Source organism: Halichoerus grypus, chromosome 11 (assembly GCF_964656455.1).
Source record: "Halichoerus grypus chromosome 11, mHalGry1.hap1.1, whole genome shotgun sequence".
NCBI lineage: Eukaryota > Metazoa > Chordata > Mammalia > Carnivora > Phocidae > Halichoerus > Halichoerus grypus.
The window spans coordinates 24,608,839-24,635,070 of record NC_135722.1 but is presented as its reverse complement, the minus strand read 5'-3'; the positions used below and the strand labels follow the sequence as shown (position 1 = coordinate 24,635,070).

Genomic DNA, 26,232 nt, shown 5'->3' with positions numbered 1-26,232 from the left:
ATGCCTCAAAGTGAGTCAAATGAATATTTTGGCTTCCTAGTGCATATAAAAGTTATGTTTATAGTACACTATAGTCTATTAAAAGTACAGTAGCATTATGTCTGAAAAAACAATCTATATACCTTAATTACAAGATAATGTATTGCTAAAAAAGTGCTAATTATCATCTGAGCTTTCAGCAAGTCATAATCTTTTTGCTGGTGGAGGATGCCTTGCTGGTGACTGATCAAGATGGTGGGTGCTAAAGGTTGGGGGGGGCTGTGGCAATTTCTTTAAGAAAATAACAAAGAATTTTACTGTATCCGTTGACTCTTCCTTTCACAAACGATTTCTCTATAGCATGTGATGCTGTCTGATAGCATATTTTACCCACGGCTGAACTTCTTTCAAACTCTGCCATTGCCTTATCAACTGAGTTCATGTAACATTCTACATTCTGTGTTGTCATTTCAACTATCTCCACAGCATCTTCCCTAGGAGTAGGTTCCATCTTGAGACCACTTTCTTGTTCATCCATAAGCAGTAACTCCTCATCCATTCAAGTTTTACCCTGAGATTGCAGCAATTCAATATAACAATAATCAAAAAGATTGAAATATTGTGAGGATTACCACAACGTGACACAGAGACATGAGGTGAGGAAATGCTGTTGGAACAATGGCGCCGATAGACTTGCTCAAGGCAGGGTTGTCACAAGCCTTCAATCTGTAATAATAATAATAATAATAACAACAACAACAACGATAATAATAAATGAGATATGCCTATATTGACACAAGCAACAACCTAGATGAATCTCTTTAGAGATTTAGAGATTAGCATGTTGAGTGAAAAAATCCAATCCCAAAAGGTTATATACTGTGTGATTCTATTTATGTAATATTCTTGAAATAACAAAATAGTGGAAATGGGGAATAGGTTAGGAGCTGCCAGGGGTTAAAGAAGTGGTTGGGGCAGGAGAAAAGTAGCTGTGGCTATAAAAATATAATATGAAGAATCTTTACGGTGATGGAAATTTTCTGTATCTTGACTGTATCAGTGTACTGTCCTGGTTGTGATACTATGCCATAGTTCTTGCGAGGTGTACCACTGGAAAGAAAGTGTGAGTGTAAGGGAACGCTCTGAATCCTTTCTTAAAACTGGATGTGAATCTATGACTATCTCCAGATAAAAGTTTAATTTAAAACAAAAGGAGACAGGAGAAAGACTGTTAACTATCCCCGGACTCACCTTGAACTCTAGCAAGACCTAAATAATGCTCTTCAATTTTCCTATATTCCCTGCTCAAAGGAATTTCTAGTCGTAGAAAGACCTGACCGGATGAAAAGTCAGGCAAACGGATGTGTTCCTTGTCACACAGTGAGGTCTTCGGTTCACCTACTGTTTATTAGGTCACTCATTCATTCAGTGAACGTTTATGGTGCCCCTCCTATGTACCCAGGACTGTAGTAGGTGCTGTGGATACAAGAAGACAGATAATAGACTCTGTCTGACCTGAATGGAGCTATGTTATAACGACATCATTTCATGGAGTGGTAAGTGCTAAGGATACTGTAGAACAGAATAATGTAGACAGTGTTAGGGGAGGGAGACTCTTTTGATAGGAAAGTCAGGAAAAGCCTTTCCTAGTAAGTGTTTTGATCTGCGAGCTAGATGATGGAACAGAGCCCTAGAGCTGGGGAGAAGAGCATTGCTGTATTACCTCTAGAAAGGTCACTCTTGCAGTGTAAAGAATACATTGAAAGGAAGCAAGAATAGAAGTGAGGCAACCACTTCACAGGCCATTTTGGTGATGGTTTCCTCAACTAAGGTTTAGCAGTGGAGACGATGGCGCCACTTTCTGAGATGAGAAAGCCTGTGGGGAAGAAGGGAATAGGTTTAGTTGGAAGAAAGAAATCAAGAGTTCGATTTGGTTATGCTCATTTTGATATGTCTTATGTGGTACATTGGGCCACAAACATTGTGCAGCCTCCTTCTTTTCTTCAATCCCAGCCGGTGCTCCATCAGCTCTGTGTCACTCCCCCACATCCAGACTTGAATGGTGGATCATCCTGCAAGGTCTCTTCCTGCATGCCAGCAAGGGTTCAATTTATGCCTACAGGAAGTACGGAGTTAGCAACCTGAAGGTGAACCATGAACAAGGGGAAATGGGAACTAAAAAGGAACCAGTCAAAGTCTTCATTTTTCCCTCTCCTATGGACTACTCAAGGATACAATATCTTCAGACACCTCTTCCAGAGAAGTCCCATATGCTGAGTGAACACAAATTCTGAGTGACCTGCTGGGTCCCTTGGCAGCGTTCTAAGGTGGAAGCCAGGATGGTAATGCAGCTCATCACATCATATCACACCTTCTCCTCTTTTCCTTTTTTCTTCTACACCCAATACCTAAGGACTTGCACCTCTCAATTAAACTGTCAGAATCTTAATCCTTCCCTTGGGCTCTGTTTTATGAAGGACTCAGTTAAGACAACATCCAAGTGAAGATGTCAATTAAGAAGTTAAAAGTCTAGAACTCAGGAAGGAAGTTAGGATTAGAACTACTAATTTGAGAAACATCAGAAGGTGCACAGCATTTGGGGCCATAGGATCATGCAGTCACATTGAGAGAGTGTGTGGATAGAAATATGGGTCAAAGAGCAAACCTGAGGCACTCTGAAGCCTAATGTTCAGGGGAAGGGGTGGGTCCAGCTGAGGAGAATTGACAAAGAATAGTCAGTGAGGTAGAAGAAAATCTGAAGAGGTGTAGCGAATCAAGGCAAAATAAGGGGAGACCATCGCAAGAAAAATGGAAACAATCGGGTGGGTCAAAACTAGCTGAGAGGTCTAGTAATGTGTGTAAGAGAGGAGACCATTGGGTTAGGCGCCATAGAAGTGGCAGATGGCTTGATGAGAGCAGTTTCCGTAAGGAAGTAGGATTGGAGTGGGTCGAGGAGACAGAGGGAGATGAGGAAGTGGAAATAGCTAATATCATAGACAAGTCTTTGAAGAAATTTAAATGGAAATGGGGAAGAAGTAAAGTGGGGAACAGCCCGGCAGTCTGCTTGCTGGGCGCTAGAGCTGGCAAACGTGTGTGTGGGAGAAGCATCGTGACTGGGATGCCAGAGACCTAAGTTCTAGTCCTTTTACTGCCATTAACCAGCTAAGGAGGCCCTAGGTAAATCAGTTCCCTGCCTGGGCATTAATTTCCTCGTTCGTCAAAGTCAAATATCTCTTGGATTCCTTCTAGCTCAGGAAAACTATGTCCTGTGGAGACGTTGAAGCAGACAGAAGGAACAGTGAGTGGGGGAAGTAGGATCCTTGAGATGATGATGAGAGGAAGGATTAACTAAGATGATGCATACAAAGCACTTAGCACAGTGCCTGACATAATAGGAAGAACATTTATTATTAGAAGTAATAGAGTAATATTAATAGCAGAAACTCGTAGAACATTGTGGTGCACTGCTCTACTACACAAGAAAGTGCCAATTGGATAAAAAAGAAAGGAGGAGACGTAAGGATGGACCAGGCCACGCCTGGCATGGCAGTAAAGATCACACTAGAAGCAACTTGTGGAATGAAGTGTGTGACAGATTTTGGGATGGCAGCTCAAAGCTGGTAACTTGGGCGATGGGGGGCTCCACCAAAATGGAAAGACATTTTACTTTAAAAAATGCTTTCTATCCCATGTAAAAGTAAGGTAAGGATACAAAGAGCCAAGAATAGCCAAGACCACCTCAAAGAAGAACAAAGTTGGAGGACTTAGCTAGATAACAAGATTTTTTATAAAGTGATGGCGCTGAAGACAATATGGCATTGGCACAACAATAGACAAGTGGGCAGAACAGAGTCTAAAAACATAGCCATGTATGTGCAGGCACTTGATTTATGAAAAAGGTAGGACCTCAGAACAGTGGAGAGAGGACAGTCTTTTTTTTTTTTTAAAGATTTTATGTATTCTTTTGAGATACAGAGAGAGAGCGAGCAAGCATGAGCAGGGAGAGAGGTAGAGGGAGAGGGAGAAGCAGGCTCCCCGCTGAGTCAGGAGCCCGATGTGGGGCTCGATCCCAGGACCCTGGGATCATGACCTGAGCCGAAGGCAGACGTTTAACCCTCTGAGCCACCCAGGTGCCCCTGGAGAGAGGACAGTCTTATCAATAAATGGTCCTGCATCAAATGGAGATCCAAATGGAGAAATAAGAACAAAACTCAACTCCTGCTTCATGCTAGGGAAAAATCAATCCTCTGTGGTCTGTAGACTGTAGATGAAATCTTCTAGTGGACAACATAGGAGAATAGCTCTTAAATACCCATAAATAGGACACAAAAAGTACTAACCATAAAGATGAATATTTATGTATTGAATTTTATTAAAGTTAAAAATCTTAGTTCATCCAAAGATGCTATTAAGAAGGTAAGAAAAATTAAAAAGTCAAGTTACAGAGTGAGAAAGATATTCTGATAACTGATAAAAGGCTCAAATTTAGAGTATATAAAGAACTCTTACAGAAGAAAAGAAAGATACCTCATTTGAAAATAAACAAACAAAAGACCTGAGTAGGTTCCTCACAAAAATAGAATAGCCAATGAACATGTGAAATGGTGCTCAACTAGTCATCAGGGAAATACAAATGAAAATTATATTGAGTTATCATTAAACACCCACAAGAGTGAAAATAATTAAAATGATGAACAATGCCAAGTGTTGGTGAGGATGTGGGGCAACTAGAAAACAAACTTTGCCAGTGGGAATTTAAAATGATATAGCCGTTTAAGGAAAAGTTTGACATATCTGCTACATGTAAACATAACATGTCCAAAACCTGTCAAATCTATTCCCAGATATTTATCTGGCAGCAATGAGAGTTTATCGAAGACCTGCATGAAAACGTTCTTTGTAACATTATTCATAATACCCTCAAGATAGAAACAACCCAGATATCCATCAAGAGTGCAACAAATAAGGACACTGTAGTGTATTCATAGAATGGAATACATACACAATGAAAACCAATCAACCACTGCTACACTCGACACTGATGAATCTCACACATATAGTGTGGAATGAAAGAAGCTATTTACAGAAGACTATATACTGTCCAATTCCATTTATATAAACTTCAAAACCTAGCAGAATTCATCTATGGTGTTACCAGTTAGAATAGTGATCCTTTTAAAGAAGGCAGTAGTGGGAAGGGATGTGAGGTGAACTCTGGGTGCTGGTAATGTTTTATTTCTTGACCTGGAAGGTGGGTACATGGGTGTGTTCTCTTTGCAATAACTCAATAACTCACTTAAAGATTGTGTACCTTTCTGTATGGATGCTCTACTTAAAACAGTTGGTTTATTTAAAGAAATGAAATTCGAGGGGGAACACTCATTTTAATAAATGACAAAATGTTCCTCCCCTCCTTGTTTCCGACATCACTCCCCCATTCCCCACTGCATGGACTTCTTGTTCTCACCAAATGAGTCAGTCACAATGGAAAAAATTGAATGGATTTTCACAGATTCTTTTTTAAGTGTAATGTCTTTGTGAGGTCTTTAAAAAACACTACCTTCAAATAAAATCACCAAACCTCGCCCTCCCTCACTTTGTGGGTAAGAATGCTAAAATGCTGGGTCTAGGAACAATACTCATCCTGTGATCAGAGGGTGGATGTGGATCAGAAATTCATGCATTCATTCACTTGACAATATTTATGAAGCAACTACTGCAACTCAGATATTATTCTAGGCACTGCAGATACAGCAGTGAACAAAAGAGAAAAGGTCCTGTCCTGGTAGCGATAGAAAATACACACAAAAACGAGCAAATGCCATGCAGAAACATAAGGCAGGGGGTGTGGGATATGGGTGGGGGGGTAAGGTTTTGCTGTGTGTGGAGGGTGGTCAGGGAAGTTCTCACCCAAAGGTGAGACACCCAAAGGAGAGGACCAGTGGCTATGTGGCTGTGTGGGAGAAAGTTGCCCTGTGCAGAGGGAGCCTGAGATAGGAGGGACAGCTGGGAGGCCAGTGGGGCAGGAGGGGAGTGGGCAAAGACCAGAGCAGAGAGGGGAGTTGAAGATCACGAGGCCTCCGAGGCCAGTCTAAGGGCTTTGGGCTTCTCCTCTGAGTGAGATGGGAGCTCCTGAAGGGTTTTGAGTGGAAAGAATGACCTGATCTGACTTAAATTTTAAGAGTCACTCAGGGTGCTGGGAGGGAATAGACAGATGAGGGTGCAGGGCAAAACAAGTCATCACAGTGGGACACAGGTGAGAGGCGATGGTGCCTTGGACCAGCAGTGAAGACAGTGAGAACTGGATATATTTTATGGTAGAGATCAAAAGGGTTTACCGTTTGGGTTGTGAGACAGAGAGGAGTTGGGGTTTTTGACCTGAGCAGCTGGAAGAACAGAGTTCTTGTCACCTGACATGTGGGTGGGACAGGTGTGAGTAGAAGGTTCCAAAATGCTGTTTGCATGTGCTTAGTTTGAGGTGTCTATCCGACATCCAAGGGGAGATTATAAGGATGCAGTTCGAGATAACAAGGCTGGAACTCAAAGGAGAAGTTGGGACTGAAGATGGAACTTTGGGTGTTGGTGTCTAAAGCCACGAGGCTGGATGAGATCACCTAGGGAGAGGATATAGGCAGAAAAGAGAAGTTGTCCAAGGAATGGCCCTCTAAGATCAGCCCTGCCCTAAATTCTTCCTTCAGCTGCAGGAAGGGGATATCTTCATGCTGGAGGGATTGGCCCCATTTTGCCTGGTGCCAGATGGTTGATTGATTACTGGTGTGAGTGTCCTGGCAATTGGAACTCAGTGGAAACTGACCTTCTCCAGTTAACATTCCTCCTCTCCCTGTCCCCAGTTCAGCTGAGGTTTGAACTAGCAACCTAGAGGCAAGCTTCTCCATCCTAGTACAGGTTTGCCAGCACCCGTGGCCTTCTCCTCTGGTCTTCTCTTTGCCTGTCTACAGGTCCAACCTTGGGTATTCTGCTCTTCCAGAAGAGTGCTTAGTCCCTGGACAAGCAAGACATCCTTTCACACTGAGCTAGAGACTGAGGGCTGGAGGAAAGGGCCCTCCAAGGCAGCAAGGGCTTGGAAAGGAGCCGTCCTACACATTTTACCCATTAGCTGAAAATCCTTTCATAATGTTTTCCATTCCCCTTATAATGAGTCATCATCTGAGCAGGGCCTCTGCTAGAAAGTTCATATGAACCTTACAGGATTTGATGGTTTGAGCAAAGAGAAGAAATGACTGACGGGAGCCTTGGAAGGCTGCAGTCAGAACCTCTTGCCATGGTTGCTCTTTATTTCTAAGACTAAATGACAAGGGAAATGAAGAAGAGTTTGGGGAAGAAGCTCTCGAGTGCCTCCCAGTTTTCCCCCTTCCTCAGCTTTACTATCACCTCTCAGGCTCCCTAGGACTTGTTTCAGGGAGCCCCAGCCAAGAAAAGCACCCACAGGAGGGAAGTTGGAGAAACAATAGCAGCAGAGATGGGGTTTATTGACATAAACTTTCCAGCGCCCCGTCTCACTTTCCAGAGACACCATCATTCTCCCACCTTAGCTGCCATTCTTTTAAATGATTCTAACATATACTTGGTTTCTCTACCCACTCCTTCCCACTCTCAGTTGATTCTTTTCTCCTTCTCTCTTCCTCTTTGTGGTAAAGGCACAGTGGACAGACATAGCTAATCCATGGCCTTTGAAGTCCCAGTTGGCGGGTGCCTATCTCAAGGCCTCCCATTCTCCCTTTCTCTTGAATTCACTAGAGACTCTACTCTTTGCCTTTCTACCCAAGAGGGAAAGTGGTCCAAATAACCCACCACCTGGAAGCAGAGGCGGTGCTTATGCAGCTGATGCCCACCTGTTTCAGGATGGGGTTCCCCGAGTCAGCTCTGGGAACTCAGCACACAGCAATACAAACTCAGGAGTTTGAGATCCCTTTTCCTCTTATCTTCAGCCAGGGTCCTAGAAAACAAAAGTAATTACAATTCACTCTCTGATTCTTATAACTGGTAAGAAAGCAACTGTTTCTGCTGTGTCCAAACTCCACCTGCAAACACTTATGGAAGTCAATGGAAAGGGTGGCTTTGTTAGCCCTTCTCCTCACAGTGTTCCCTACTGGGTATCAGGGCACTCCTCAGCAGAACCCACAGAGGCAAGAATTAAAAACAATCTTTTGTGCTAAGCAAAATTTGCTAAAGACATTGATAGTATTAGATACCTTTTCTACTCCAAAGAGCTACCTCATAGTTTATGCATCCAAGATTTTCATTCACTCATTTATTCATCTGACATCTTTTTATTGAATGACTACCCAGGTTTGGTGCTGTGTGCACCAAAGAATGGAGAGAATGGAGAATGGAAAGAATGGAGAAAAAGCAGATGTGTCTTACAGTAAAAGTATGGGAGAGGCAAAGAAATAAACAAATATATCCAAATTATTATACACTTTAGTAAGTGTTATGAGATATCTGTGGGCTCCCAGCCCAGAGGGTGAGGTTTGATTAACTACAGGCTAAACATAGAAATAAAAGCGAGTTGCATGTTTTAATGACTTGCTTTTACATGTAACCTAGGAAATATTCTTTTTTAGAGAATCACAGCTGGATTTTAAAATGGAACTGCTTGCCCCTGAATTAGAACATCAGCATTACCCATGATCTCATGGAGCAGATCATGTCTCCTGAAATGCCTTTCAAATGTTGTGGTTTTGCCTCTATGAGGGAAACAAATTGAAGAAATGGCACAGTTGCCCCAACAACATCCTCTACTGGTTGTCTACCCAATAGCCTCTACTGGTTGTCTCACCAGCCCCCTTTTCCATGATCTCATGTAATGTCTGGGGAGGTCTTTGTGACATTGTCCCTGAGAGAATGGTCTAAAACTCACTATCGGGAACTTGTTTGGAAAAAAAGTGGATAATGTCATCTTAAGAGAGATGATGTTATGAAGGTCCAAAGAAAGCAATGTAGGCTGACACTTTCTCTTTTTATATTACTTTCCTGGACTTAGAGAATGAAATCTATACCGTAGTCCTTTGCTTGCCCTTATTTTAGCTCTGTTTTAGTTCTAGGGAAAGCTCTATATTTGACCCAGTTTTACACAAATCTCATCAGCACAGGCCTTGCTGACCTGCTCCAGCTCTTTGCCTTTCTTCTATATCACCGCTGACAAATGTAGATTCTCATGGGTGGTGCTTTCCCTAACAACACACATCAAGCTGAGCATAAGAGGGATGCCACAGTGACTGGATCATGTTTTTAAGGTTAGTTCCTGAACTGGTTTTCAGTCTTTCCATGTCCACTGTCATATTGATGGTGTCCTTACCACCCTTGCTGCCTACTTGTTCCGTCCTGGGAAAACTTTCTGTCAACTGATTTGGTCTTCAACCTGCCTGTTCTGCATCTCAGACTTGGACTAACACTCTCCCTTGTGAGCTAGTGTGATGGTTTTTTGTGCTGAGCTGCTCAGCATCTTTTGTTAGGGAGAAGCCATTCCTCTCTCTTCTTTCTCTTCTCTTCTCTTCTCTTCTCTTCTCTTCTCTTCTCTTCTCTTCTCTTCTTTTCTCTTCTTTTCCCTTCCCTTCTCTTCCTTCCCTTTCCTACCCCTCCCCTCCCTTCTCCTCTCCTCTCCTCTCCTCTCCTCTCCTCCCCTCTCCTCTTCTCTCTCTCTCTCTCTTCCTATAGGTGCTGAGTCACAGGGTCTAGTATACATCCAGCTGCAAGAGTGGGAGTGAGAAAAATCACACAATTCTAATATGAATCTATCTGACTCTAAACTTTAAACAGTACATAATCCTATTGGTGAAAGCTGGGTGGAAATAGTTAGAACATGTTTGGGCTGATAAGCTCTGTGGCTGAAAGAAATGAGGAAAGAACCAACTGACCATTGTAGGTAACATAGCAGCCAGTGGCCAGTCCACCTAGAAAGGCCAATGAGGATGGTTCTCCACTGTAGAGTAACTTTGTCTTGATACAATCATCTCTTTTGTATTTCCTGATCAACTATAATTGCATCTAGAACCTGCTGCTGAATTCAGCACTTCTGGGGATGAGCCCATGTCTGAACAATAGCTGTCATCTAAAGAATCTTTTGGGGGAGTGATTATGCCACTAGTTGCCTAGTAGAATATACTGTTGTCAAAGGAACTCTTTTTCTGGACAGGCATGTAACACTTTAAGAAAACCCAATGTGAAAGGTTTAGTAAACTGGAAAGTGACTATCTGCTTTCAAACAGGAGTACCATGTAGCTTTTTTAAACCTAGAACAAAAATAGTACCTGCTGGAACACATTATTTTTCACACAAAAAATTGAGAATAACTCCAAAATAAACAAACAAAACCAAATGAGTGACTCCACTTATGGGAAGGTGGATAGATATATTTTTCCCTATTCTTCCCTGGAGGAACAAGTGAAAAATACAACAAAAAAACCCTGGACAACATATATCAAAAAAGTTTAAGAAGACTCTAAAATGCGAGAGAAGGCAGATTATCTAGGAACACTGGGACCCATGGAACAAAACATTGGTGAGTTTTCATCTCATATATTCCAGACTTGGAGCCAAAAAGCTGGCAACCTGGAAATGCCAACAGGCACAGACAAAAAAAGCCACAACAAAAGTCTGCTCCCTCTAGCCAAAATTGTAGGAAATGAATAGCCTAGGAAGATAGAGAACTTTTAGATAATAACAGCTCTACTCTAGCCAAACACCACCAAAAAAAAAAAAAAAACTATGACCCCACTCCCACTCATAACAACAAAGATCTAGTGGAAAGCTTAGACTCCACCCTCACTAGGCTGTAGCAAGGCCCCCTAATGTTACACCCCTACCTCCCCAACTCCCTCTCAGGGTGGTGTTAGCAAAAGCTAAGTAGGGAACCAGGACTTTCATCCTGCCAGGTGGTAATCAGAACCCTATTACAGTATCAGTGGATACCAGTGGGAAGCCTAGCCCTGCCTCCCCATTCAGCAGTAATGAGGTGCCACCACTGGTCCCCCAAACAGGAGTGGTGTTAGAGGAGGCCTAGTGAAGAATAAGCCCTTCCACTGTGGCTGTGTGGGGCCACTCTTCCTATGGTACCACTGGAGGCTACCTGGGAAACAGCAATGAGACACACCTACTCCTCCTAACCAGGGAGATATAGGTGAACACTAGTAGGGAGTTGGAACACTCACTTTTGACCAGCAATAATGAGGAGTCCCCCTTGGATATCAGCAGAGGTCAAGTGGGAAACATGGCAGTAATGAGACAGTGACCCTACCCTCTTCTTCTGCCAGAAAGATGTCAGCAGAAGCCAGCCAAGACAGAAGGCTTCAACAAGATCCAGAGTCTTAGAACATTCAAACATCTAGGTTTCAATACAAATCACTCATCACACCAGGAACCAGGAAGATCCCAAACTGAATGAAAAAAGAAAATCAATAAATACCCTCACCCAGATGACAGAAATATAAGAATTATCTGGCAAAGATTGTATGGCAGTCCTCATAAAAATGCTTCAAGGAGCAATTAGGAACATATTTGAAACAAATGAGAGTATGTAATGTCTCAGCAAAGCAATAGAAAGTCTCAGCAAATAAATAAAAATATAAAGAATCAAGTGGAAATTTTAGAACCGGAAAAATATGATACCTGAAATAATAACTCAGTGGATGAGCTTGACAGAAGAATGGGGAGGACAAAAGAATCAGTGAACTGGAGGATGAAGCAAGAGAAATTACCCAACTACAGAGAGATATATCCTGGGAAATGCAAAACCAAAAGTGAACAGAGCCTCGGGGTCGGTGAGACTGTAACAAAAGATTTAGCATTCATGTCATCAGAGTCCCAGAAGAAAAGAAAGAGAACAGAGCTAAAAAAAAAAAAAAAAAAAAGTACTAGAGGCTGGAAACTTCCCAAATTTGGCACAAGATACAAATCCACAGATTCAAGAAGCTGAGAAAACTCCCAAGAAAGATAACTCAGATAAATCCACTCTAAGATACACCACAGTCAAACTTCTGAAAACTAAAGACAAGGAATCTTGCAAACAATAAGAGAGAAGCAGTGCCTTACCTACAAAGGGAAAACTATTCAAATGACAGTGGATTTCTCATCAGAAACCATGGAGGACAAAATGAAGTAACACATTTTTCAAGTGCTGAAAGAACTGTCAATACAAAATCTTATATTCTACAAAGATATCCTTCAGTAACAAAGAGGAAATCAAGACATTCTCAGATAAAGAAAAACAAGAGAATTTGTTGCCAGCCTTACCCTGAAAGAATGGCTAAAGGAATTTCTGTAAACAGAAAAGAAATGATAAAAGAAGGAATCTTGGAACACCAGGAAAGAAGAATGGACATGGAAGCATACATATGAGTAAATACAATAGACTTTCCTTCTCCTTTAGAGATTTCTAAATTATGTTTGATGGTTGAAGCAAAAATTATATCATTGTTTGGTAAGGTTCTAAGTGTACATAGAGGAGGGACACCTGGGTGGCTCACTTGGTTAGGCATCTAACTTTGGCTCAGGTCTTGATCTCAGGGTCTTATCGATCCTCGAGTGGGACTCTGCACTCAGCTGGGACTCTGCTTCTCTCTCTCCCTCTCTGTTTGCCCCTGTTCATGTGCTGTCTCTCTCACTCACTCTCCTAAACAAATAAATAAAATCTTTTAAAAAATAAATAAATAAAATTTAAAAATGGGGAAATACTTGAACAGACAATTTACCACATAAAATATCAGATACCAAATAAGCACATGAAAAATTTCTCAATATTCTCAGTCATTAGGGAAATGGAAATTACATTATATTGAAATATCACTACACACATATTAGAATGGCTAAAATGAAAAATGTCTGGCCATACCAAGGGTTGATGAGGATGTAGAAAAACTAGAACCCTCACAGAGGACTGGTGGGAATTCAAAGTAGTATAAACACTTTGGGAAACAGTTCAGCTGTTTGTTAAAAAGTTAAACACACGCCTAGTGTATGATCCAGCCATTCTATTCTTGGATATTTGCCCAAGATAAATGAAAGCGTATAACCATATAAAGACCTAGCAGTTTTATTTTTAATAACCCCAAGGTGGAAACCATTCAAATGTCCATCAACAGGTGTGTGGGTAAACAGTTATCAAATGATTACACAGCAACAAAAAGGAGTGAATTATTGATGCACATTTCAAATGGATTGATATCAAAATAATTTTACTGAATGAAATAAGCCAGACAAGCAAGAATCCATAATGTATGGTTCTATTTACATAAAATCCTAGAAAATGCAGAAGGCAGAATAGTGGTTGTGTGGGGATAGGGTTGAAGGACAGATGGGGAGAGATGGGAAGGAGGGATTATAAAGGAACATGAGCAAATTTTGGCAGGTGATGAATGTGTTCTTTATCTTGATGGTAGTGATGGTTTCATGGGCCTATACATATGTCAAAGTGTATCAAACTGTATGCTTTAAATGTGTGCAGTTCATTGTAGGACAATTATCAAAAATGCACTATTTTAAAAAGTCTATGATAATAAAGTTTTGACCATTGATTACAATTATTACAGAACTCTACCTCAAGTAGTATTTGTTGAGCATCTGTCTGATACTATCAGCTATAATCAAACCACAGAATAACAGTAATGTAAAAATCTGATAGTTTTAGATTTCTTCCAAAGCCATCAAAATTAATTGTAACACTTGACTGGTTTGAAGGAGTTCAGATAATTATCAAAAAGATAATTCAAAGATACTCTTTCCTGAGAAAGTATAGAGAGTTTTAATTTGGAGGTATAATGGTTATTGGAAATTTGTTATAATGAAATAAAAGAAATAGAAACAATTTTTCAATGAGGGAAGAAAGCCTCCAAAATTAGAACTCTCTATTTAAAATAGTATTTGGCTTACAAAACCTTTAACTGCACTCAACTTTTGAGAGAAACACTTATCCCATAAAGTAAAAGGACATGTAGAACAAGGGGGTCAGACTGACCCAGAGCAGGAACCAGCGTCAATCAACATTATTGACAAGGTTTGGGCAGAGTTTTTTCAAACTTGTTGTCCTTTTCTTATTTAAAACGTTATTTTTAACATTCATTCATTAGGTCCCAAAGTACCCTTGTGAATAGGTGGATTTATTCATGCATGTATTGAGTTGCTTGTGAAATCTGCCTTGCATTTTCACACAATAACGTCTTTCCAAGGTCATATTATTACTTCTAATAGCAGCATCAATACAATTGATGTTGATTTTTCTTCATGCTGAAGCACTACGTGGGTAGCCCTGAAACTGTGCCCTGGCTGCTTTTACCTGGTTCTGCCAGGGCTTTTTAATTATCTAAGAGAGAAAGGTTTTCTCTAAATCCATAGCTACTATAAGGCAAACCATGCCTAGCTCTTGTTGGTAGTTTCGTTGACTTATTATGCAGCAGTGATAGAAAGATAAAGCTTCCTCAGGTAGAAGAGCAAGGAGGAGACAGAACCAGTCCAAAGCACAGGCAACTAAGTCTTTAAGATAGTGTTTATGGAAAGAAAGAGGGTGGATCCTGGTTGTAGCATGGAAACAAAAGCAGAAGTTGACTCACTTGAGTGTGCTCATCCTCTAGACATGCTGGGACCTCAGAGGCTGGTGGAGGAAAAGAGAAGAAAGCTGGGAACTGCCAGGCCCAAGACTAGGGCACCAAGATTGTAAAATAGGACTGACCTCCTAATGAGGGCATGAAGCAGCCATCAACATAACAAGTAAAAAAGATGTGGTTCCCATGAGCTCCTAGGCCAGCATTGATATCAAGGTGGAAACTTTTGGGCAAAAAGAGCAAGATCACAAGATTTTCTAGATATTATGGTCTGTGGTATCTAGCTCATGATCCGTTTTTGTAAATAAAATTTTATTGGAACACATGTCTGCTCATGCTACAGTGGTAGAATTGACAGAGACTGTAGGGTTTACAAAACCCCAAATTTTTCTATCTGACCTTTTAACAGAAAATGTTTGGCAACCACTGTTCTACCAGATGATGAGGGTTGGAGTCAGCATTGTGGTCCCAGTTGATGTGTTTGGTTTAAAGACACACCCTAGGCATGGGTTGAGGGAAAAGAGTCAAACGGTAAGGTATAGACTGGATGTCAAAACCACAACTGAATGCTCTAGAGTTCAGTACCTCAGGTATAGGCAAAAACCAAGGCAAAATCTCTCCTATCGACAGGACAAACATGGTGGGAATTAAATCAAGAATGAGGCTCAGTAGAATTGTGGAATTCAAGCTTACCTTATTTAGGGAAGATGCCAAGTCTAGGGCAGCGAGTCCAATTTCAGTGACCTGCTGGGAGGTTTGAACCAATGGTCAGTTTCAAGTGCTTAGGGCTCCACAGCATTAGAAGCTAGAAGGCAGAGGCTGCCCCAGAAAGAACTATCAAGTCCAAGTAATTTGGATTTTTCTTCTAAAAAATAGGAGCTATCGTCTCTATTTCCTCTTCAATATGGTAGCTTATCCATATATACGATGGAATATTACTCAGCCATCAGAAAGGATGAATACCCAACTTTTATATCAACATGGATGGGACTGGAGGAGATTATGCTAAGTGAAATAAGTCAAGCAGAGAAAGTCAATTATCATATGGTTTCACTTACTTGTGAAACATAAGGAATAGCATGGAGGACATTAGGAGAAGGAAGGGGAAAATGAAGGGGGAGACATCGGAGGGAGAGATGAGCCATGAGAGACTATGGACTCTGTGAAACAAACTGAGGGTTTTAGAGAGGAGGGGGTGGGGGGATGGATATTAAGGAGGGCACGTACTGCATGGAGCACTGGGTGTTATACAAAAACGATGAATCACTACATCAAAAATTAATGATGTATTGTATGGTGACTAACATAACATAATAAAATAAAAATTTTTTAAAAAGCAATGAAAAAAATCTTAATATAAATATGTTTGAAATATTGCATTGGACCTATTTATAATAAAAATTATTTATTGGAATTCAAATTTAACTGGAATCCTTCGTTTTTTCTGGCAACATCATTCCTAAGAAACTGGCCACCAATTTGTGATAAATCATGACTAAACTAAATATTTTGACTTCTAGCGCAGCAAGAAATTTCTAGTCCTTTGGTTTCTCCTCTAGTCTTTTTTTGCTTCTCCCTCCATCCACATACAGACTTCTTCTTCCTTACCTCTTTCTAGTTCCTCTACACCACTTCCTTTCCAAGGGCTGTCTGAGAGAGAGGACCAATCGCATCTATCAACACTTCCAAGAATTATAATACGGTTTCAACTGCCATTGATTGAACCAGAAAAGGGCTGAAAACTGAGAAAGAAGTCAAGCTTCTTAACGTGACTCACAGGAAGGAAACCTGGTGAACAGACAGCTGGATGATAGGCTTCTGACTCACAGAAAGTTTTTTTTTGCTAAAGATTTGTAGGCATCCCTCACCGTTAGTTTGCTATTGAGAAACCACTGAGGTTTCCCTGGCAGTGCACAGAATGCTGTCTTGGTGAAAAAAAAACCCAAAACCAAACAAACAAACAAAAAACATGTGGCTTTAAATTAACTGCTGGGCACTTGATGGTTCCAAACATTGAATTAAAATGGGCATTTGGGGAATTTGTCTTTATCTGAAAGCCTCAGATAAAAAGCAGAAGGCTCTCTGAGGGCCATTACACCAAAATTGTGTTCTGGGCAGATGTTCTTAGGAGAGGCTTAGGAGAAGTCAAATCTGTGGGACTTGCTCTATGCTGCGTTCAGTGGATAAACCTCACCTGCAGTGAAGACGATGTGGGTGAAGATTATGCTCAGTGAGACTTTAGAGCTTGGGTAATATGTAAGATGTAGAAAATATTAAACTGATGTGATTTTACCCTTCCCCCCATCGATCACATCTCTAGCAACCTTTCCACCATGGTGGCAGTGTTGGAGGCTGTTTGGGTCTCCCTTCAAGAAAGAATTTGCTGGTCAGCTGTAAGGTGTGTAGTTAGCTTACAGCCTCCAGATATTAGCACCTTAAGATCTGCTTCACCTTTTGAGCGTGGTCTTCCTGGGGCATCCCCCAGCCAATGACCGAGCAATAGCTGGGTGCTAGGCCTGGCCATTTCTTTTCAATATGGGCTTCCTCTAATGAGTGATCTGTGTTCTGGAATTCCCCGTTGAGTTGGCCAAAACTTAGAGGGGTCTGAGGCTCTTCCTGTCCAATCTTGCTTTCTCAATCTTTTATCTTCACAGTGTCACTACCCAATAAACCTCCTACCTTCTTAATTCTGTCCTAGTGTCCTCTTCTCTGGGGACACACTTGATACAACCATCACGGCCCCAAGGAATTGGGCAGGCCAGGTGGCAATCTAGGAAAGGAAAATATATTTTGTGGGGAACATTCTTACCAGAAAGGAAGGCGGGGTAAGGCATACTCTTTCCTGCCAAGGAGAGTAGGGAAATAAGAAGAGACGTGGGAGCAGGGTAAGACCTTTACATATTAGGGTGGCCTCACCTCCTCCTTGGGGCCAAGCCTTGTTGGAGAGGGAACCATGGATGCATTCAGAAAGGTAGGGGGAGATTAACAATATTGGGGCAAGTGACCTACTTTTCCCCATATAACCTGGAGGAATCTGAAAGCACCTAGGAGAAGCCCCACATTTGTCTTGGCACCATGTCTCCCATGGCTTGAGTGGGACAGGGCAGCATTAGCAGACGGAGGGATCTTGGTATCTCTTTATTCCCACATGCTCTGCTGAGGGTGAGGGATCACTGGCAATGCAGAAGCTTGAGGTTTGGAAATGGAGGGCAGTGAGATCAGGCAGTTTGATTTCTAGGGGCAAGGGCAGTGTCGATGTCCCATGCCATTGCATGCCAATAAACAAACTCGACCAGAGGCAACTGGGGATACTAGCACAGACTAAGTATGCCCAGAAACTCAGCAGGGGAGCCCACCAACACCAGAGTTCACCATGCTATTTCCCACACCCATAGCCACGTAGTAATGACACCTCCACCAACCAGAGACCCAGGTGCTATGTTGGGAGACCTGGGGATAGTGGAAGAGTCCAAGATATGCTGACTGAGTGTGTAAGTCTAGTCTTTTCCTCTAAATTCTATAGGGTTTTTTTTTTTAAACAAAACAAAGAAGATGCATATTTTTGCATGTGTGAGTGTGTGTGAATTAATTGGTGACCCCGTTGCACTTGAATAAAACATTTCACATTTTGAATTTTTGCCCAAGCAACAGAATTAAGGAGAGGTCAGGCTTAGCATCTCCTATGTCATATCTGGACAGCAACTTCCTACAGAGAACCTCCACGGACTGGATAAATTACAGATCCATGTACGGTGAATATTTGGCTGCTCTCTTGACCACATTTTCCAAGGGATGGGAGATAAACCACGGGTGATAGCCAAGATGATTTTAGGTTGTGTGTGAATACCAGCAACAAGCACTGAATCACACCCAAAGTATCTCATTTCCAGTTTCTCAGCCCTTCTGATCATGTAAGAGCAAGTTTTGGTGGTGTTCCTGTCTCTGACCTCTTGAGCACTTTCCAGTTCCCCTCCTTAACAAAGTGAAAGCAGACTTCAGACTGAGTAGAAGAGCATGAGCGGCCTTCCAGTCCCAGGTTATTTCCCAGGAGACAGCCACTGGGACCCTTCAACAGAAGTCAAATCATGCTCCTTCTCTTCTTAAGACCCTCCCATGTCTCCTCATCTCATTCACAGGGAAAGCCTAAATCCCTTCAGTGGCGCCAAGGCCCTACTTGCACTGACACTTACCGTCTCTCCTCCATGCATCCTCTTTCCTTCACTGCAGTGGCCTCTGGTTGGTCTTGAATATTCTTGCCCCAGATACCGGCACAATTCACATCTTTATCTGTCAGGACTTGATTCAGATGCCCCGTTGGCACTGAGGACCCCCGGTGATGTTATCTTAGATTGCAAATCTTGCAAATCTCTTTCTTCTCCTTCTGCTTTTTGCATGTGTGCACGCGCAATATATTTTACTTACTCGGAATTTTTTTTTTCTTAATTTTGTCCTTTTTTTAGAAATTTGTCATTCTTATTTCCTGCCTCTCTCACTTGAACGTGAGCTCCATGAGAGTTTCTGTCTGTTTTGTGTACTGCTGTATCCTCAATTCCTAAAACAAGGCCTGGGATATAGTGAATGTTCATACTGTATTTACTAGTTGAATAAATGAGTTCTCAGCTTGCTCCTACTTGTTATTGTATCGGGTCTTCCTTCTCCCAATGCCTCGCTTTTTAATTCTCTTTCCTTTCCTGTTCTAGTGAATAGAACAACAAAAAAATCCCCACAAGATGCTATAATTCCCCCTTCTCAACTTCATGGAAATTCTGATACATATATATATTATTTATATATGTATTTATATTATAGATCTTCCTAGGCTTACAATGAGAACATGTGCTAATAAACCCATTATAAATTGAAAATACCGTAAGTTGAAAAAAAAATGCATGTCACACCCCTAACCTACCAAACACCATAGCGTAGCCTAGCCTAAGTTAAACGTGCTCAGAATATGTACCTTAGCCTACAGCAAAATCATCTAATACAAACCCATTTTATAATAAAGTGTGGACCGTCTCATGTAATTTATGGAAACTGAAAGTGTCAAGCAGAATGGCTGGGGGGGTCCTGGGGGGCTGTCTTTGTATCACTGCACACCATCGGGATCGCGTGGCTGACTGGGCGCTCTGGCCACCCTCCTGCCCAGGAGCACCAGAGAGGATCATCCTGTGTATCCCTAGCCCAGGAAAAGATCAAAATTCAGAATTCCAGACAGGGTTTCTACTGAATGTACATCATTTTTGCACCATTGTGAAGTCGAAAATCATTCAGTCAAACCATCATAAGTCAGGACTCTATTTTTTTCCTTCCAGATGGGAGATTTGGGCTCTAGAGTGTCAAGGGAAGAGAATGTGGGAAGTTCTTGGCCTGGTGGTTTCTCTTCTCCTCTCAGCTCCCGTTCATTTGTCTTCCCTCCCTCCTTGCTGCCCCTGCTCTTCTCCCAATCTGTGTGGTGGGCTCTTGGCGTCAGCAGATTGCACCTCCGGGCAGGGAGGGCTGAGCCCCAGGCTTGGTGTCCCAGCTTGGTGTCCCAGCACAAGGACCATCTGCCAGGCTCCTGCTTCTGAGGGCTGCAATTCAGGGTCACCGCGACGCTAGACTAAATCACAAACCCGAACCTAGAACCCTGGAACCGAGAGTACCATGGAAGGCCCGGCAGGCCCAGCTCCGCCCAGCTGGCTGACTTGTTTGCACTGTTTCCTCTTGTCACCGCAGCAACGTGTCGGGTTGTCAAGGAGATAGGAAGGAACATTCTGGTGAGAAAGAAGCTCTCCAGAGCGTGGGTGGCAGCAGACAGTCAGCCATCGAGGGCAACATCCTGCTCCTTGGCTCCGCCCCTCCTCCCACACCCCAAAAAAGCCACACAAGGAGCTGGAATTCGAGGGGCTGACTTTGGAATTCCAACCAGACCTTGCCCACATATACACTCCTTGGTGCCCTTAGAGGAAGAGGTTCTTGCTGCTGGATCTGTGGACTTCTCGAAGCCTTGGGGGTGTATTTGTGGTATAAGAAGGCACCTGGTGTTTTTCAAGGGTCAGAAGAGACTAGTGGCTGAGCTCTTCTGCTCTCCTGTGGATGTAAGGCTGTGATAGGGCCCTTGATCACCATGGAGGCCCCGGGAAATTGGAAGGAGAGAGGTTGGGGCAAAGCCCCGGGACCTGGGACTCCTCCTGTGAGTTCGCCTGCCTTCAGCCGAACAAGGTGCACTGTGGAGACATCCACCCCAAACTCCAAGAAGGAACACTGCCGTCCAACCCTTAACTCTCATGAACACCGAAATAACAGGACCCGATCTGACAAGCCTTTGGGAGTACACAGTACTGACATCAGAACGCTGCTAAGCACACCTTCATCTTCACAAAGCTTGTGTCTGTTCTCATAATCGTCTCCACATGAAAAGGGCTTCATGTTCCCTATTTTACAGATGAGAAGAAGGGTCGTGGAGCCACGTTCTGCTACCAAAAAGTGGCAGGAAAGCTTTGCAAGCCTAGGTCTCATGATCTAAATGTGGGGTGTTTCCCAGCCCCTCCCGGCAGATGAGTTCCTTAAAAACGAGCTGCCCAAGTCTGAGGCCCGAAACCACAGGGCCTACTGATGTGGCTGTGAACTGCGGCTCTCGGGCCAGAAAGACAGAAGCCAAGTGGAAGAGGAACCACGCTGCCCTGGAGGACTTTAGCGTGTCTCACACATGCCGAATATTTACATGTGTTCCCTGCATGGTCTCTATGGCAACTGGCTGAGGTGCAAAAATGCTTGGTTGGTATTTGTAAGAGGACAAGAAGAGAGTGCTCCAAGATTCTCTTTTCCCCCAGCGAGCCAGGCTATTTCCAGCCCCTGGCTTCGTGACGTTGCTCCCAGCAGCCATCTGGCATGAAGACCTCCAACAGCAGGGAAGCAGTGCATTAGTCCAATAGGCGTTGGAGCCTCACAGGATGGAAGGATCTCATCTCCTGCTCCCTCTTCCAGGCAATTATGCGCAGAGTCAGGAAGGGATTTTGTTATTAAGAAGTCTCAATGGTGAGGAGCTGAGAGGTTGTGGTTTCCAGCTTTTAACCACAACATTTAAGGCGTGTCTCCATTTTTCTTATGGTTTCCAGGGCACGTCATTATCTAATTCTCCCTGAAGAGTCAGCATTGCTTTATGAGGCATGTATATCAATGATGTGCGCTGACGCACTGAGCCAGCAAACAACATCTTTCTCAGAAACCTCCCTCTTCCATCCGTTTTCCAGCACTGTGTCTTGAAATTGCCCCTCGCCCCCTTTCTAACCCAAACGCTGCATGGGAATCTGTGGGCAGGAACGAAGTCTACGTTGCCATGATGAAAACTATAATTCAACACCACGTATGTGCGACAAGAGTATTTTAACTCTCAGCACCCCAGTTTGTGACTTATATGACTTAAGTGGTGTCTGTTAGTGCCTCGTGTGTCAAAAAACACCATTCTACGTGCTTTGGGAGGAACAAGAATAAAGATGACTCCCCAAGGTCTTATAAGCTAGTTTAGCTAGTTTAGCTAGTTTAGCTAAGCTCTTATATAGCATTGAAGAAAGCATTACACGCTCAAGGTGGGACACGTCTATTAAAGCCCATATGAAAAAGAAAGCCCCTATGCAAATGTCCCAGGTGGGGCTGGGTTCACGGGCAGGTCATTGGTGCGGTTGTCTGAGACTCATGCTTGGGGGCCTTGCTTGAGTTTCACACAAGACACTGCTGTGGTCTTGCATTTCTTAACTGATCTCTGACTTTGTGTTTTGTCAGTGAAGTCTGATGGGACAATGGAACTCAGATCACCGGTGGACCTGCCCCCCATCCCAGCTGCTCATGACCTAGACCTCACCTGACTTCCTTTTCCCCACCCCATTCCACGACGGCTGCCACCTTCACCCAGTGTGGCTTACCAGGTCTTATCAGTAGGCAAGAGACCCCATTCTCCCTTCTGCTCCCCATAGGAGACCTGGGAGCAGATGCAGGGAGGGATGGGGTGGGACATGCACCCCATGGCATCTTCGAGAAGAGGCTGGCAATGCCACGGTGCATTCCACCTGCTGGGGTCCTCTCATCTACCCCCAGCCGTGTAGCCAGTGTGTGCTGGAGGGTGAAATCTCCTGGGGGGCACTGTGGGTTGAGGGGGCAGGCAGTGTGCACCCTGCTCTTGAGCCCCACAATTCTGTAGCCAGACCAAACACACTCCAGCGACTCTCTGCTATACAGAGCCTAAGCAGGTCTTGAGTAGCTGTCATAAATAAAGCCAATCCTGACTTCCTACCAGTTCAATTATGGCAAATTAAATTCTGTTCCTCGGAACCCATTTAAACCATAAAAACACCAAAACTAATTATGAAAGTGAAATGCGAGTCCTATGAGGTCACCTCATAAGTACATTTAATATATTTGAGATTTGTAATATTTTAATATAATCATGATATTACTATACGTATAGGTATAAAATGAGTTCTGCATCCTAAGCCCTTACAAGCCCTTGTTTATTATGGAAAATCAAGCACAATGTACAATTGACATCATACGTGTGCCTTGTGGGAGATTTTCCTGCAGAGACTGGACTGACTGAAGCTGTGTTCTCTAAACTTGGGCAGACATTTTAGGTGTTGAAAAGTGTCATTTTGATGACGATTTCTTTCAACACTCTTCTAGCTTTGGAAAGGAAGAGTTACAAATAACAAGGCATAAGATTCCCCTCAAAGGTATATTTTTAGCAAAATAACACCTTGTAAATTTTCCTCTTGTGCTCAACAGCTAGGCGGCTGCATAGAAGGTCTGTCCAAGCCGACACACGCTAACTGGTAATCTGCCATGATAGGAGACCAACCCCGGGCTGTGGGCAGCAAGGAGGGTGTAGAGATAAATAAGAAGGCCCTTGCCTCTAAGAAAGAAGTGTTTTATCACATAAATTCGTAGCTGTGGAAGGGAGCTGGCCTAGATCTTATGGGTGGTTGGCAGGCCCTTCTTTGCGGCTTATTCCACCCCGAGCACCATATTGTCAGCAGAAGGCTGCTGGCCCAGGCTGACCGTGGACAGGGCTTGATCACTTACAGGCCATTGGGAGTTGCTGTCCACAGCCTGACACACAGGGAGCCTTGCTTCCTGTTCTCTCTCCAACATCCACATTGCTTTTGGAAAAGCGCCACTTCTTGGGTCAACACAAAGATTACTCTGTGGAAGACCCTGGAAATATTAGCTATAAGTAACCAATATTATCGAGGGCTTGCTACATGTGAAGCACCATGCCGCAGTCCAAGAATATAGTCCTTCCTTTCGAGGTTTCATGGTAAACTAGAGAAAGTGTATATGTAAGCAAATGACAAAATAAAATATGCATGGAAATCAGGCATGGGAAAGTGACAGTCAAAAGACCTAACCTTAAATCTCAGCTTTGACTAGCTGGCTCAGTGGCTCTAGTTAAGCCCCATAACTTCTCTGGGTTTTGGTTTCTTTATTTGTAAATAGGTTTATGGCTGAGGGGAGAGAGGTTGTCTATCTGGTTTCCTGTTTTAAAATTGCCTGTCTCTTTGAACCTCCTAGAAATAATCTGTGTCCATAGGCAAGATTCTCTTTGACCTGTGTATGGGTTTTCAAGGGCTGCCATGACAAAGTACTACAAACTGAGTGGCCTACACAACAGAATTGTATTGTCTCACAGTTCTAGAAGCTAGTAGTCTGAGATCAAGGTGTTGGCAGGTTGGTTCCTTCTGAGGGCTGTGATAGAATCTGCTCCATGCTTCTTCTCTGGTTTCTGGTGGTTTGCTGGCAATCTTTGACCTTGGCTTATACAGCTCTGTCTTCAAGTTCATATGGTGTTTTCCTGGGTGCCTCTATGTGCAAATTTCTATTTTTTATAAGGCTACTAGTGTTATTGGAGTAGGTCATATACTTCAGTATAACCTCACCATAACTGTATAACCTCATCTTAACTAGTTGTATTTGCAATAAGCTTATTTTCAAATAAAGTCGCATTCTGAGGGCTAGGACTTCAACCTATAAATTTTTAGGGGACGCAATTCAACCCATAATAATAACAACTTGTTTTACCCTTTTTTACCTTAGAATCCTTGGTCTACCCTTATTCAATACAATAAATCTTTTTCATTTCAGTTGCCAGCTCTAATCAATTGGAGTGATTACCTGGAGTGTTACACAGAAAAGGGTTGTGAACTAACATCCAAGATTAATGGGAAAGGTGATTGGAATTGGTTCAGATTTTTTTTAAAGGGTACAGGATATAAGAAATAGGGGCTTGTCATGTGTCTGCTCACCCAAGCAGCAGAAGACTTTAAAATCCTACTGCTCACTCCTAAAGGAGGGATGTCACCAAAGTGAGAAACCTGCAAAAAAACTGCTTTTTTCAGATCTCTCTTGAGATGATCCCCAAAAGGTGGTTGCCAGCTTGCAATCTTGATACATCCAATAATTCTTACAGGGCATTTTAGTCTGGCCTATGAGAATAATCAAATCTGCAGTAGGACTCAGTTAGTTGAAGATGGGAGCAAAGGGAGTTAAACTTTCAGAAAGGCATCATCAATCAGTCTGGGCTTTCTGAATGTTTTCCCTGTTGAGATTGAGAACTTGCTTTGGCTAAAGAGTCGCCACTGGAACCAGATAGGAAATGAGCTTCTGGAAGCACCAAAAATGAATCCTCACTCCCACTCTTGACACCGACTACATCCAAACCACCAGATGATGACAGCTGCTGTAGAAATCTAAGCAAGTGGAAGGATGCCCATCTTGGTACAAGAGCCAAGAGATGGGGAGCAACAGGAAGCTGGTTATCTGTGTCATTGTGGATATAAAGGAAGTACTTTCAGGACACAGAGGGGAAGTGGCTGGGGACCCTAAAGCCAGCTTTGACTCTCCAGGGAAGTCCTTCATTTTTACTTCATCTTCTGAGGTCCTTGAGGAAAACCTCCAGACCAATCAAGGCCAAAGCCTGCTCAACACCAGAGAGTGTTTCAATTGAGGCCTTTGTTTCTAAGATATTCATCTGAAGTATGACTATCACTGATTTGAAACTTTTCCCAACATGCTAGGGAATCAGGATCACACCCAGGCACTATTTCAAATGTTTCCTACTGGTGGTTACATCCTCTTCCATGGTGTGGTAGGATTGACTCATTCATGGCCCATTTTCATGCCTCCCTGCATCTCCCCCTTTAGTAGTGTCCTCTCACACTGATTCTTGGTTTGGTCATGTAATCAACTTTGACCCCAACAGAGGCTTGAAAAGCACTGGTCCATTTCTGCTTACCCTCTTTGACCCTGGCCCTCCTCATGAGAACATGCCCAGGCTAGTCTGCTGGAAGTAAGTCAGGAATACATGGAAGAGAGCCAAGTCATCCAGCCAAGGCCATCCTAGACCAGCTACCCCAGTCACCTAACACACTAACCACAGGCATGTGTGTGAGCCTAGCCCACATCAGCCAAGCCCAACCCAGACCAGTAGTACCACCCAGCTGACCTGTAGACTTGTGAGAAGTAAGAAATGGTTGTTATTTGAAGCCACTCAATTTGGGGAGTGATTTGTTATGTAGCAATAACTAACTGCTACATATTATCTCCCATATGTGGGCTAAAGAGGGACAGGAAAAGATTAGGTGTAAGCTGCTGGAATTCAATCATGACTAGGAAACTCTGATGAACTGACAGGGCAGGTCTGTTAAAAGATTATTTGCATGAGGTG

The 26,232-nt window shown here is 42.9% G+C and overlaps 2 long non-coding RNA genes across 2 annotated transcripts; one reads left to right on the top strand and one right to left on the bottom strand.

The window, feature by feature from the left end:
* Positions 1-296: 296 nt before the first annotated feature.
* Positions 297-2,428, top strand: LOC144379423 (uncharacterized). The gene is made up of 2 exons (XR_013442372.1): positions 297-635; positions 1,993-2,428. It is a non-coding gene; the product is annotated as an uncharacterized LOC144379423 (long non-coding RNA).
* A 5,403-nt stretch (positions 2,429-7,831) lies between these two features.
* Positions 7,832-17,292, bottom strand: LOC118544952 (uncharacterized). Its single transcript, XR_004921873.2, has 3 exons — positions 17,214-17,292; positions 15,228-15,281; positions 7,832-7,936 (listed from the first exon to the last, which is right to left on the bottom strand). It is a non-coding gene; the product is annotated as an uncharacterized LOC118544952 (long non-coding RNA).
* Between the last annotated feature and the right edge of the window lie 8,940 nt (positions 17,293-26,232).